This window comes from Xenopus tropicalis, chromosome 4 (genome assembly GCF_000004195.4).
Source record: "Xenopus tropicalis strain Nigerian chromosome 4, UCB_Xtro_10.0, whole genome shotgun sequence".
Lineage (NCBI taxonomy): Eukaryota > Metazoa > Chordata > Amphibia > Anura > Pipidae > Xenopus > Xenopus tropicalis.
In genome coordinates this window covers 99,679,157-99,691,828 of record NC_030680.2, presented here as the reverse complement: position 1 = coordinate 99,691,828, position 12,672 = coordinate 99,679,157, and the positions used below count along the sequence as shown (strand labels likewise).

The 12,672-nt window shown below is 40.7% G+C and overlaps 1 protein-coding gene across 5 annotated transcripts in view; it reads right to left on the bottom strand.

Annotated features, from left to right (window-relative positions):
• ralgps2 (Ral GEF with PH domain and SH3 binding motif 2) overlaps positions 1 to 12,459 on the bottom strand; it is a 126,384-nt gene extending 113,925 nt beyond the window's left edge. Inside the window, exon 1 of one of the 5 annotated variants that reach the window (XM_031900975.1) lies at positions 12,253 to 12,459. The gene's annotated coding sequence lies outside the window, so the exon portion shown is untranslated. Of the gene's footprint in view, positions 1 to 12,096; positions 12,205 to 12,252 lie in introns of those variants that run through there. The other 4 variants (XM_031900978.1, XM_004914036.4, XM_004914033.4 and 1 more) reach the window with 4 other exon arrangements.
• Between the last annotated feature and the right edge of the window lie 213 nt (positions 12,460 to 12,672).

The window sequence follows — 12,672 nt, the reverse complement described above, 5'->3', positions numbered from 1 at the left end:
CCAAGAGGTTTTCTTCCAAGATTGCCCTGTATTTGGCTCCATCCATCTTCCCATCAACTCTGACCAGCTTCCCTGTCCCTGCTGAAGAGAAGCAGCCCCAGAGCATGATGCTGCCACCACCATATTTTACAGTGGGGGATGGTGTGTTCAGAGTGATGTGCAGTGTTAGTTTTCCGCCACACATAGCGTTTTGCATTTTGGCCAAAAAGTTCCATTTTGGTCTCATCTGACCGGAGCACCTTCTTCCACATGTTTGCTGTGTCCCCCACATGGCTTGTGGCAAACTGCAAACGGGACTTCTCATGGTTTTCTGTTAACAATGGCTTTCTTCTTGCCACTCTTCCATAAAGGCCAACTTTGTGCAGTGCATGACTAATAGTTCTCCTATGGACAGATTCCCCCACCTGAGCTGTAGATCTCTGCAGCTTGGCCAGAGTCACCATGGGCCTCTTGGCTGCATTTCTGATCAGCGCTCTCCTTGTTCGGCCAGTGAGTTTAGATGGACGGCCTTGTCTTGGTAGGTTTACAGTTGTGCCATACTCCTTCCATTTCTGAATGATCGCTTGAACAGTGCTCCGTGGGATGTTCAAGGCTTTGGAAATCTTTTTGTAGCCTAAGCCTGCTTTAAATTTCTCAATAACTTTATCCCTGACCTGTCTGGTGTGTTCTTTGGACTTCATGATGTTGTTGCTCCCAATATTCTCTTAGACAACCTCTGAGGCCGTCACAGAGCAGATATATTTGTACTGACATTAGATTACACACAGGTGCACTCTATTTAGTCATTAGCACTCATCAGGCAATGTCTATGGGCAACTGACTGCACTCAGACCAAAGGGGGCTGAATAATTACGCACAACCCACTTTGCAGTTATTTATTTATTTGTAAAAAATGTTTGGAATCATGTATGATTTTCGTTCCACTTCTCACGTGTACACCACTTTGTATTGGTCTTTCACGTGGAATTCCAATAAAATCAATTCATGTTTGTGGCTGTAATGTGACAAAATGTGGAGGGTGCAGTCCCAACGAAATGTTTACAGGTGCTTGGAGAAAGGTACCGCTCACACAGGTCTTAGGTTCAGTGTTGAAATTTTATTGTAGAGGCAAGAGAACTGACATTTCGGCTGCAACACCAGCCTTTGTCAAAGTTACAAATACACGTGAGCAGAAACCTTATATAGTGTTTGGCGGGAACACCAACGGACAATAACGTGAACGTGTGGGACACCCCCCAAAGATTCAAACGTGATGACATCAAACAATACATGTAAACAATCCAATCCAAGTCACAAAATAAAACAGAGAAAAAGAAAAACGAAACAACAGATACGGATGTATATTACCAAAATATATATATATGCTAATTTAGTAAGATTCATTATAATGATATCCTTATAATCGTTGCTTAATGTTGTAATTTCTATCAAATGAAACAATTTATCAATATGTGAAAGTATGTCAGAAATATCCCTCCAAAAAAATCAACATAGAAATAATAGAAAATGGAGGAATTTCACACTGGCAGACTGTGGCAAGCTCTAATCTTACTTGGGCATATTTTATCAAAGAGTATGTTTTAAATGTATGCCATTATGCCATATCATGTCCGCAGTACCATCTCCTATAGACAGTACAATTCCAAATAAGACAAATGGGAAATTGATGTCAGCAGACAAAAGCAGTCTAAAGCATTGTGTATGCCTTTAACTTTACAAAGTTATACATACATGTCTGCGGGAAGGAGAAAATACAGAGCTGGGCTGCTTATTAAAGAATAATGACATGATCCATGTCTAAAAGAAGGATTGTGTAATAAAAAACAAAGAAAGTCAACATGTCATTGCATCAGAAACTGTAAAACATGTTTCATTTCTGGCATAATACTCTTAAATACTACAAGCAATGTTAATAATTTGTGGTATTTGCCAGTCATGCATAATGTAAATACACACATATCTGGTATGTCTGTGCTGAAGAGATAAATGATGAGATTAATTCCATCAGCCCCGTGTCGCATCAGCTTAAGAGTTGCTGGACAAACTCTCACCAAACTCCAGCATATAATTAACAAAAGCCTAAAAATGAATATGGCTAGAAAAGTCATATTTTTTATACTATTCTGACTGCACTAGCCAAAAGTTTCAGCATCTCTATAGTAGTAATGATATAGGTCTTTACGGTTGTCACAGAAGCCCCTTATCTTGGATTCTGTTAGAACTGTCCAAGCCAGTGCACATGCTCAGTGGACTCTGGGCAGCTGTTGAGAAGCTGAGTTTAGAGGTTGTTGCAAATTATCAAGCAGAAAATGAGGCCGACCTGTCATAGAAATTGATGCTACAATAAGAATCCACCAAGCTGTTTAGTCAGCCGCAATAGATCTCTGCTATCATGGGTGACTAACTGCTCTGAAATGGCTTCCCCCAGCACCAATAGGAGTCGCTGGTGGAAAGCCCTTCGCGTTGCTTCATTTTTCAAAGTTGTGTGAAGTTGCCTGCAGGAGGAAACTTCACGCAACTTCGAAATACCGAAGCATACCGAAAGCCATATCAGAGCAGTTAGTTGCCCACAATAGCAGAGATCTATCGCGGGCAACTGAACTGCTCCGTGGGTTCTTACCCTAAAGGGCTTAAGCATGTTGAAAGCAGCAGTTTCACAAAATTACAGATACTTAAAGCACTGCATAATAAGACTTCTTACAAAACCTCCAGGGCCAGTGCAATGATACAAGAAGATCCTGAATGTTCTGTTTACATTGACTTTCTGTTCTTGTTTCAGACAACCAAGTATGTTCAGTATGTATTAAGAGTTTTTATACATACAGAACTCTGGATGAACTAGAACTTCCATTCTAATGTTAATCATTCCAATGTTAATTAGGAGAATAATATTTTTAAGCAATATGTCTTGTTGTGACTGGTGTAGTGATAAGGTAAGGTTAATTCTTATTGGGAGATACACTTAAATCTGTACTTTAGAAAGCTAGGGGGAGCAAAGGGGTCACTTTAAGGGATGGTATACGACACCTTTATAAGAGAAAAATATTCACTTCTGGTGATAGCAAAGGTAATTTACAATGCCCCACATAGTGTGCAAAAAAAGCTACAATCTGGCATTTCTTGCACTTTGCCCACTTCCAAGGGCATTGCACACATAGCCATTGGACTTTGCCCTGGTTAGCCCGCATTAGGCAGTGCTCCATTCAATAGAAGCAGTTGAGGAGATGCACATAGGCACACTTTTGCACCCAGGATCATGACTGACCCCTAATGTGTAAAATCTATTTTCAAGAAGAAACATTGTTTTTTTGCAAAATTTAGAAGTTAAACCTTGAAGTATCACCTTCTAATCCATTGAATCTCTTTTGTACAATGACATCCTCCTTAATTTATTATACCTAAGAAAACTTAAGAAGGTTAGGAAAAAGCTTATTGTACAGAGTCTCCTTACCCTTGAGGTGGGCAAGGAATAAATTACCTCTCCTCCTGACATAACTGATGTACAAATATGGTCATGTCAAATTATAATATCAACACAAGACCTGACAGAAACTTACAACCTAGAACATTTGTTAATAAGAAGGAATGTGCATTGTCCGTATGTAGTAAAATGACTTTAGTTGTTCTTTCTTACTCTTCACTGCTCTGGAACAGATCCTCTACTTTTCTATTAAAAAAATTAAACTTTATAGCTTTTAAAGGTGAACTAAAAAGTTCTGGGAATGAATAAGCTACAAATGCTTTACATCAGGGCTGCCCAAATGGAGGCCCGTGGGCCATATGTGGCCCTCCAAAGGATTTTTATGGCCCCCAGTCTGCTCGGTGGCAACATAGACTTGGATGTATGACAATCATTTTTATTTAATCTGCCCCTCAAACTTGCTAAATAAGAAATAATTTGGCAGCACTGCATTACATTATGCACAGACCTGCCAGGACGTACAGGAGCCCTCTAGTATTGACAATGGGGATGATTTATAAACATGGTGCTATATTAAAGATGTGGTGCTAAGTTACAAATACAGTTTCCAATGGCAAGCAACAAGCAATTAACTTTTACAATTTATTTTGCAAGCCTTGTGAGTATGGAAGCTTTAGCAAGATATGTAAATTGATATCTGAGCTTATTCATTTTGCAGGCAGTCACTTTTAATAACATTTACCAAAGCCTAGCTGACAAGAATATTTGTCTTGCTTTAGGCATGGCATACACAGGTCTCTACAGAAGCTTTCTGAAAACAACATGGCTTAATTAAATAATGTGTGGCTTACAGGGGTTCTAAAAAAGTTAAAAAAAAAAAGTAAAAAATATAAATATATATATATATATATATTTACTGTGTGAATTCTTTTTGCCATATTAAAAACTCAGAAATACATATTTTCTAGGGCAAAGACACCGAGCTACTTAGTAGCAGCTTTTTGTCATGGTTATTAAACACCAGAAAACACCCTGCCATAGACAATACTAAGAATAGCCTGTGCTAAAACACACGTAGAGACACTTATCAGAAAATGATCAGCATTGTATACTTTTCTAGCCAAGACAAGTAGCTGCTAAGTAGCTCTGTGTGTCTTCTCCCTTTAGGGCAAAGACACACTGAGCTACTTAGTAGCTGCTACTTGTCATGGCTACTAAACGCCAAAAAATACCCTGCTATACACAGTATGCCTCTGCTAAAACACACAGACGATTATCAGTAAATTTTCAGCATTGTCTATTTTAGTAGCAGTGTCAACTAGCTGCTACTAGTAGCTCCATGTGTCTTCACTCTAAAGGAGAAAGAAAGGTAAAAACTAAGTAAGCTTGATCAGAAAGGTCTATGTAAATACAGCCATAAACACTCCCAGAAATGCTGCACTGACTTCTCTGAAAAAAGATTTCTAGTGTCTGTAATTCCTGTGCCACAGACATGCAGCTTTCTGTTCTCGGCTCTTTCCTGCTCCCCCCTTCCTCAAGAATGCTAAGAACTCACTCCCTCCTTAGGAATGTAGATCTGAGCCAATCAGCAGGAAGCTGACTCATTGTCTAACTGAGCATGTTCAGTTTGGTCTGCATGTCTGTGCAGGAGTGTGGCATTATGGGAACTTTCTTTACACAGCTCAGCGTTTTTTTCTTCCTGTTTGGCTTCTGATCTTCTGAACAGGTGAAATATGGGGAGACTTAAGGGCACTATTGAGACAACTGAAGGCATGCCTGCAGCTTGAGATTAACTCTTTACTAGCCTTTCCTTCTCCTTTAACGGCTCTGGCACACGGGGAGACAATCGCCCTCGACAAATCTCCCTTGTCACTGGCGACTAATCTCCCCGAAATTCCATACCACCAGCAATAATGTAAATCGCCAGTGGGATGGCATACACAGCGCCTTGAGAGGAAACTTTCAGGGAAATTGCGGCGCCGCGTATGCCATCCCACCGGCGATTTACATTCTCGCCGGTGGGATAACATTTTAGGGAGATTAGTCGCCCGCGACAAGGGAGATTTGTCACGGGCGACTAGTCTCCCTGTGTGCCAGAGCCCTAAAGATTTTCTATCATTATCAAGTATGAAGTGTTAGTATTCCACATCTCCTGCAAATCTACTGTCTTCCATTCTATGCAATGCAAATACAATAGTTATACCTTAATATATACCTAAAAGGTTAAAGGAAAACTATACCCCAGAATAAATACCTAAACAACACATTTATATTATGTTAAGTGGCCTATAAAAGAATCTCGCCAAACTGGAATAAAAAAAAAAATATATATACGTATTTATATATATATATCAGTAAATATTGCCCTTTTACATCCTTTCCCTTGAGCCACCATTTAGTGATGGGCTGTGTGCTCCCTCAGAGATCACATGACCACAAATAATGCAGCTCTAACAGTAACAGGAAGTAGCGTAGAAGCAAAAGGCTGAGCTCTGTCCATTAATTGGCTGATGTGGCCTAGCATGTATGTGTGCTATGGCTTGTTTGTGTGCACTGTGAATCCTATGATCCCAGGAGGCGGGCCTTAATTCTTAAAATGCCAATTTTCTATTTAGGAGTACCCAATAGGACATGTTTCTAAAAAAGTATATTTTTATGAAAATGGTTTATTTAGATGAAGCAGGGTTTCACATATGACCTTGTTTATGCAATATATTTTTATAGAGACGTACATTGTTTCAGAGTATAGTTTTCCTTTAATGTAACTAGCTTCTAGACATATTACTAGCAGGGAAAATTCTCCTGTTCTCCTAATAGCGTTTATTTTTATTTTTTTTTAAATATAGTAGCAAACCGCAACGTTTTTGGTGTGTGGACCACCATACTACCATAAATGTTTTGTGCCAAGCAAGAGCCAAGTGCCAAGAGCCCATGGCATGTTGCAAGGCTGAAATCCATATATACCAGAGGAGTCAAAAGGATTTGTATTAATTACTGACAAGCAGCACAAATGGGTTCAAGCATTTTTGTGCTGGTGTAACATGTGCCATGAGCTACTGCAAACATTGCTTAAAAAGTTACCCTAAAATTCACAAAAAAAGAATAACACTTATCAGCAAACCTCTCAACAAGGCAAGCTTTCCAATAAAAATATCTTGCAAATGAGCAATGTTCTACACAAAGCTGCTAGGATTTGTCGGGAGCACTTAAACTTAAAAAAACTGAACACTGGCCTTGGACACAAGTTTTCTTAACTTCTGTAAACAAATGTGCAGAGTTTGAGAACAGAACACATGTCCTGCTAACTCATGACTAATGATAGTATATGTGGAGAAGAGAATTTCTTTGGCTGCTTAACACAATACACAGCTTCAAAATAAAAACAAATGACAGTCTTTGGAAGATTAAGGCGCTTGAAACAAACAAAAAGATATTTCTGATATTTCAACATTCTGACCTTACAAAAGGCTTTTGTATGGATTGCCAATTCCCCTCCCCCCCAACATAAGTAATACTGGTTGTCTAATTCTGTGCATGTGAATTACCTGTATAAGGGTGAAAACACACAGAGCTTCTAGTATCTGCTACTTTACACAGCTACTAAAATAGACATTACTGATCAGTTACTGATAATTGTCTCTACATGTGTTTTAGCAGAGGCAATTTTCATTATTATCTATGGCAGGGTATTTTCTGGAGTTTAGTAACCATGAAAAAGTAGCAGCTACTAGTAGCTCCGCATGTCTTCACCCTACATGTGGTACATGTGGATGCAGCTATTGCTTCATAAAAGGAAAAATAACTGCATTACTATTCATTTAAAAGGTGACTATGCATACATAAGCACTGTTGGATGCGATCATTTTAGGCCCTGTTAGTGTGTATGAGTCTGTGGCAGGATACAGGGCAACTGTGTTACTTGATACAGGCAGCATGACCCTCAATCTAATCTAAGAGAATTTAGGGTGGCCGAAGTCCTCCTTGAGTGGACTGCAGTAGTCAAAACATTATGTTTCATGCGGTTTACCTGCTGGTTCCACATGCCTTCCCTGTTCCGCCAGCAAGAGAAGCATTGTGCCACCCACAGTGAAGGGTACCAAGTGTATATGCTTAGCCCTGGAATTACAGAAGGAAAGCCTGTGGGACTAGGAAGGAAAGTCCTGCTGTGCACTGCATGTGTTTTTGCAGGCAGTGGGGCCTAGGACAACAGGCAGCGGAGGCCAGTGCTGTTTAGCTATTCAGTCCTCTGTCTCACTTTACAGAATAGCTCACAGGCAAACTCCTACCCAGAGACTCTTTCACTGGTACAAAATGGAGCTTATGAAACACTTCTGTCTGTATCTGGTATTCTGCAGGACTTCCTGCTGTCTCTGAAAAAAGCACCGCTGGAAAGAACCCAGGCAACCTGTTGCATTCAAAACAGATAGCTCTCAATTAATTATATCACTTTAGAACACATATCTCTGCCAGCAACATAGCCTTTGGCTCTCGGTGGATGCTGGGAATTGTAGTTTACAGTACAGATGCAGGATTTTTTTTTTTTTTTTTTTAACAGATGCTTAAGTTGTTCTTCAAAGCTCAAAATACATTTCACGATATCACCAAGCTGCATATATCCTGCAATGTAAAACTACACAACAGCTACTAAGATAAAAGTAAATAAGCAGTAACTGTGGCACTCTCCCAAAACCAATGTGCCTTTAACAAAAGCATGACTAAACACCACTTGCTCATTTACCCAGGATTGCTAAACAAAGATGAGCTGATTTTAGGGAAGATACTGACATGTTTCATCCTGCCTTAATCCTACACATATAAGCTGGATCTCTAAACCAAAGGATTTCAGTTGTCTTATCATAATGAATGTTGCCCTATGGTCTTAAAACAATCTTCAATCAGCCTACTTTTTTTCTAGTTTTGTTTTGCTAAGGATATCGCCAGAACTATGTTTTTGATATATCCATATATACCTTGCCCTTAGGCAAAAGTTAACAACAGAAAGTTGCCGAAACTATAACAAACCCCAACATACAGAGCAAGGTCCAAGAGCAAGTGTGTTAGTTGAGACCCTCAGTATTGGAAAAGTGACACAGCAGCCCAAACCAATTTGCAAGACTGTGTTCATAGCTCTGAGAATAAACAAGACTGCAAAATAGCAGCAAATGAATGTATGTTACAACTGCTTTTTTTATGGCGCAAAATTTTGTTTGGGTGGAGGGGGTATTTTGGGTGAAATGAAAGACAATGTAAATCTAAGCAGCTTTGCAATATAAATTAATTTAAAAAGTTCAATAGTTTTAATAAAGTTGTAAATGTAATTCCAACTAAAAACAGTATTTTATGTCTGGTCTCAAGTCCTGTCTTTTGAAACAAAGTAGCAAAAGTCAGTTTTCCACATCTACTAATCAGCTGGCTTCTGTTACTGTTTCAAAAGACAGAACCTGTAGTGCAGTGAATATAAACAGACAGACAATATAAATAATATAATCAAACAAACAATCAGACTGCTTACCAATAATAATAATATGTAAATTTGTAACTTATGTATTTGGAGAGTTGCTTGGAATTTATGCAAAAATTCAGTCTTTAAGAGTGTAGATGACCTTTAATTGTGTTAATGTTTATAGTAATGCTGCTAAAATGTCAAAATAAATTAAAAAACATGTGTTTACACTCATACTTTACATAACCTTTAACAAAAGATTCAAGTTTTATAAGTAAAATCTAGCCTAATTTTACGTCAGGATCATAGTGTGTTTATACTTCCTTAAAGGGTTAAAAATTATTAATGTGGAGTAATGTCCAACAGAGAGACTAGCCATAAACATTTATATAACTAAGAAATCTATTTTTTTGAAAACTAGGGCTGATGCCTACACAAGAGTGTACCATGAAAGAACATATACACTAATATTCAAAGAATGTTCTATATGCACATGCAACAAGCTTAGACCATATCAAAGTTTAACATTATTAATTATAAAGAAAAAGAATTATATTTATAAAATTGCTTACGGTATGGCAATATTACAGTAGGTATTTAAAATGTATAAAGGTTTAAAAAGAAGCAATAAGTTAAATCTATTCATCAACACAAATCTTCCTGTCCCAAATGACCCAGCACCATCTGTGTTCCGCCGCATCACGTTGGTGAAGACAGCAGGCGCACTCATCTGTGCAGACAGCAGGGCTTTCCAGCTATACCATTCCCAACAAATGGTGCCTTAAAAACCCTGTCGAAGCACAGGTGGTTGTAAATAACCATTTATACACTGTATTCCACACATCCCAACTGTTTTCTCTCTGTCTGTCTTCCCTTCATGGCTGATAATGTGACAGTTATCACAAATGTATTTTCTACATCATGTACCTAAAAGTCGGAACAAGAAATCAAGCAAAAGAAAAATAAAGTCCAAGAGGGAAAAAACAGGCAGTTCCTGGCAAAGCAAAAGGTTAGAAGGGGTCAGTGGTCACTTAGATAAGAATATAATCACCCATTGCCATCCATACATCAGCAGAGAACAAACAGGAGGGGTTTCTTTGTACACAAGTCAGGCTTAAGCTGGCCATACACGTGGCGATCTCACGATGTTTCGTACGACCGTCGGTCGCACGAAACATCGTCAGATCCGCCACACACCATTCAGGGCTGAATCGGCAGGTAAGGAGGTAGAAACAATAGGATTTCTACCTCCTTCTGCCGATTCAGCTCTGAAGGGAGAATTTTGGTCAGGCGCCTTCTATGGCGCCCGATCAAAATTTTCTAAAGCTGGCCATACACGTGGCGATCTCACGATGTTTCGTACGACCGTCGGTCGCACGAAACATCGTCAGATCCGCCACACACCATTCAGGGCTGAATCGGCAGGTAAGGAGGTAGAAACAATAGGATTTCTACCTCCTTCTGCCGATTCAGCTCTGAAGGGAGAATTTTGGTCAGGCGCCTTCTATGGCGCCCGATCAAAATTTTCTAACTTGGCCGATCGGCGAGCCGACCGATTTCAGCAGCTTCCTGCGATATCGGTCGGCTCGCTGACATGCCATACACGCACCGATTATCGTACGAAACGAGGTTTCGTACGATAATATCGGTGCGTGTATGGCCACCTTAACTTGGCCGATCGGCGAGCCGACCGATTTCAGCAGCTTCCTGCGATATCGGTCGGCTCGCTGACATGCCATACACGCACCGATTATCGTACGAAACGAGGTTTCGTACGATAATATCGGTGCGTGTATGGCCACCTTAAGGGACTCACCCCACCCTGCAAAGTTTACTAGTTTTTTCTTCCACCACACATTTTACATGTATACATTCCCTGAACGGGGTGCTACTCACAAGATCATTTCAAATGTATAAATAGAGGACAGGCGCTCAGTAGAGCAGCATAACTGTGAGCAACTAGTACCATGAAAAGAGCAAAACACATGGAAAACAGGGGGAGGGGAGGTGGGGGGTAAATACATCGTATATGTCAAAGATACCCTTTTGTACACAAATTCTAACCCACACTGTCAGGGAAATGAAGGAAGCAATGCAGAAGTTTCCTAAAACAACCTACATCAGAGAAGTAAACATTTGGGAGGGAAAGAAAAAGCTACAGGGGAAAATGTACCTCTACCTCTGATGGGCAAACAAGCAACAACATAATAAAGTGTCTGTAGTTACACAGCTACATTTTACTAGCAAAGCTCCAAAACCAGAGAAAAAAAGGACCATAAATGAAGAGCACATTACCATGGCTCTGCAAACTTGTAACCCCAGCACATTCTCTTTGGAAATGTAACTGTCAATTACTATGTCTGTTGAAGCACGGCAGCGGCTGAACTCTCGGCTTCCTGGCAGACAAGGGCTTTTGTTGCAGAGGGCAATGGGAATTTTGCAGGGAGCATAACAATAGGCTGTGTGGGTCATTAGTACCCCTAATACCCACAATGACTATAGCCGCTCTTATTGTTTGGCAGCATGGCATTCTATAGATGGATAAAGCAAAGTGGCAGTGGAATAATAATTTCTTACCATTACAATTTCATTTAAAAAACGGAGTTTAACAAAGACTGTGTGGAGCCACAATTCTGTAGTACAATTAGACATGTTCTATGTTACAGCACATACAGCATGGATGGCCAACCTGCGGCTCCAACACTGCTACTTAACTATAGCTCTCAGCAGCTTCTGATGACCATTGTCACAACTGTAGCTGTATGCCAGCTGGAGGGCCCCAGGCTGAAATAAGCAACAGGGGCAAAACCATAAGAAAATAAATTTTCCATTTAAAGTGCTTATAAAACTTTACTAATCATGGGGGATCACACACAATGTAGCAACAAATAAACACAATAAAAGAACAGTGGCTGGGGTGAGCAATGTGGCCCCCAAGCAACGGCTTAGCCTGTTATTGGATAAATCCTCCACCACTAACCAATAGGATGACGAGCTGATTGTTTAGAATTAACACTCTATACCATACTCGCACTGCTAGGCTTCACACTTACAGGGCAGATTCCCAATGTGGGAAGACATAACATGTATAGTGTTGCTATAGGAAGCACTGATATTAAAGTAGCTGCAGAACTACATATCCCATCGGCCTATAGCTTGCAGAACTGGCGGGAGGATGCTGGAAGTTGTAGTTCTGCAAAGACTTAGGCGCCGAACGCTGCCTCAAGAATACCTAAAGCCTTGGAACCTATTCCAGCATGTATGTGTGTCGCAGGTATTGCTATCAGCCCAGCACAGGGAAGGGCCCGGGTACCAGTCCGTCACTCCCCTAGGTGTTAATGGAAGACCATGGCAACGCCCGTAACTCTGCCTTCTGCTGGTCACTGACCTGACAGCACTCTCACAACCTCATCTAACGGTGTCAGCGCCGCTCCCCGGAGCTTCTGGCTCTTTCTGCTCTCTCTCATTCAGACGCCGGCTCGGCTCCGTGCGCGCCCCCGCCCCCTCACACAGCCCAGGCTCGCTGGTAGGCGGGGTTTCTCGGGTCACGTGCGCGTCCGCGTCCCCGATTCGCAGGCCCCGGGTTGGTGGCAGGGAGGAGGCGCGCCAGTCAGGGGGCGTGGCTGCGGCCAAATAGGAAGGGCTATCGCTGGCCCAATCGGTGTAAGCCTTTCAATAGTAGCGCCAAAATGAACCGAGGTATTGTAGGTGAATCACAAGCGTTCTGTACTACTCCCTCCTGGGATAATAGTGAATGCGCCGAAAGTAAGGCACAACTGATTTTTAAATATGCTTCCAAACAGAAGAA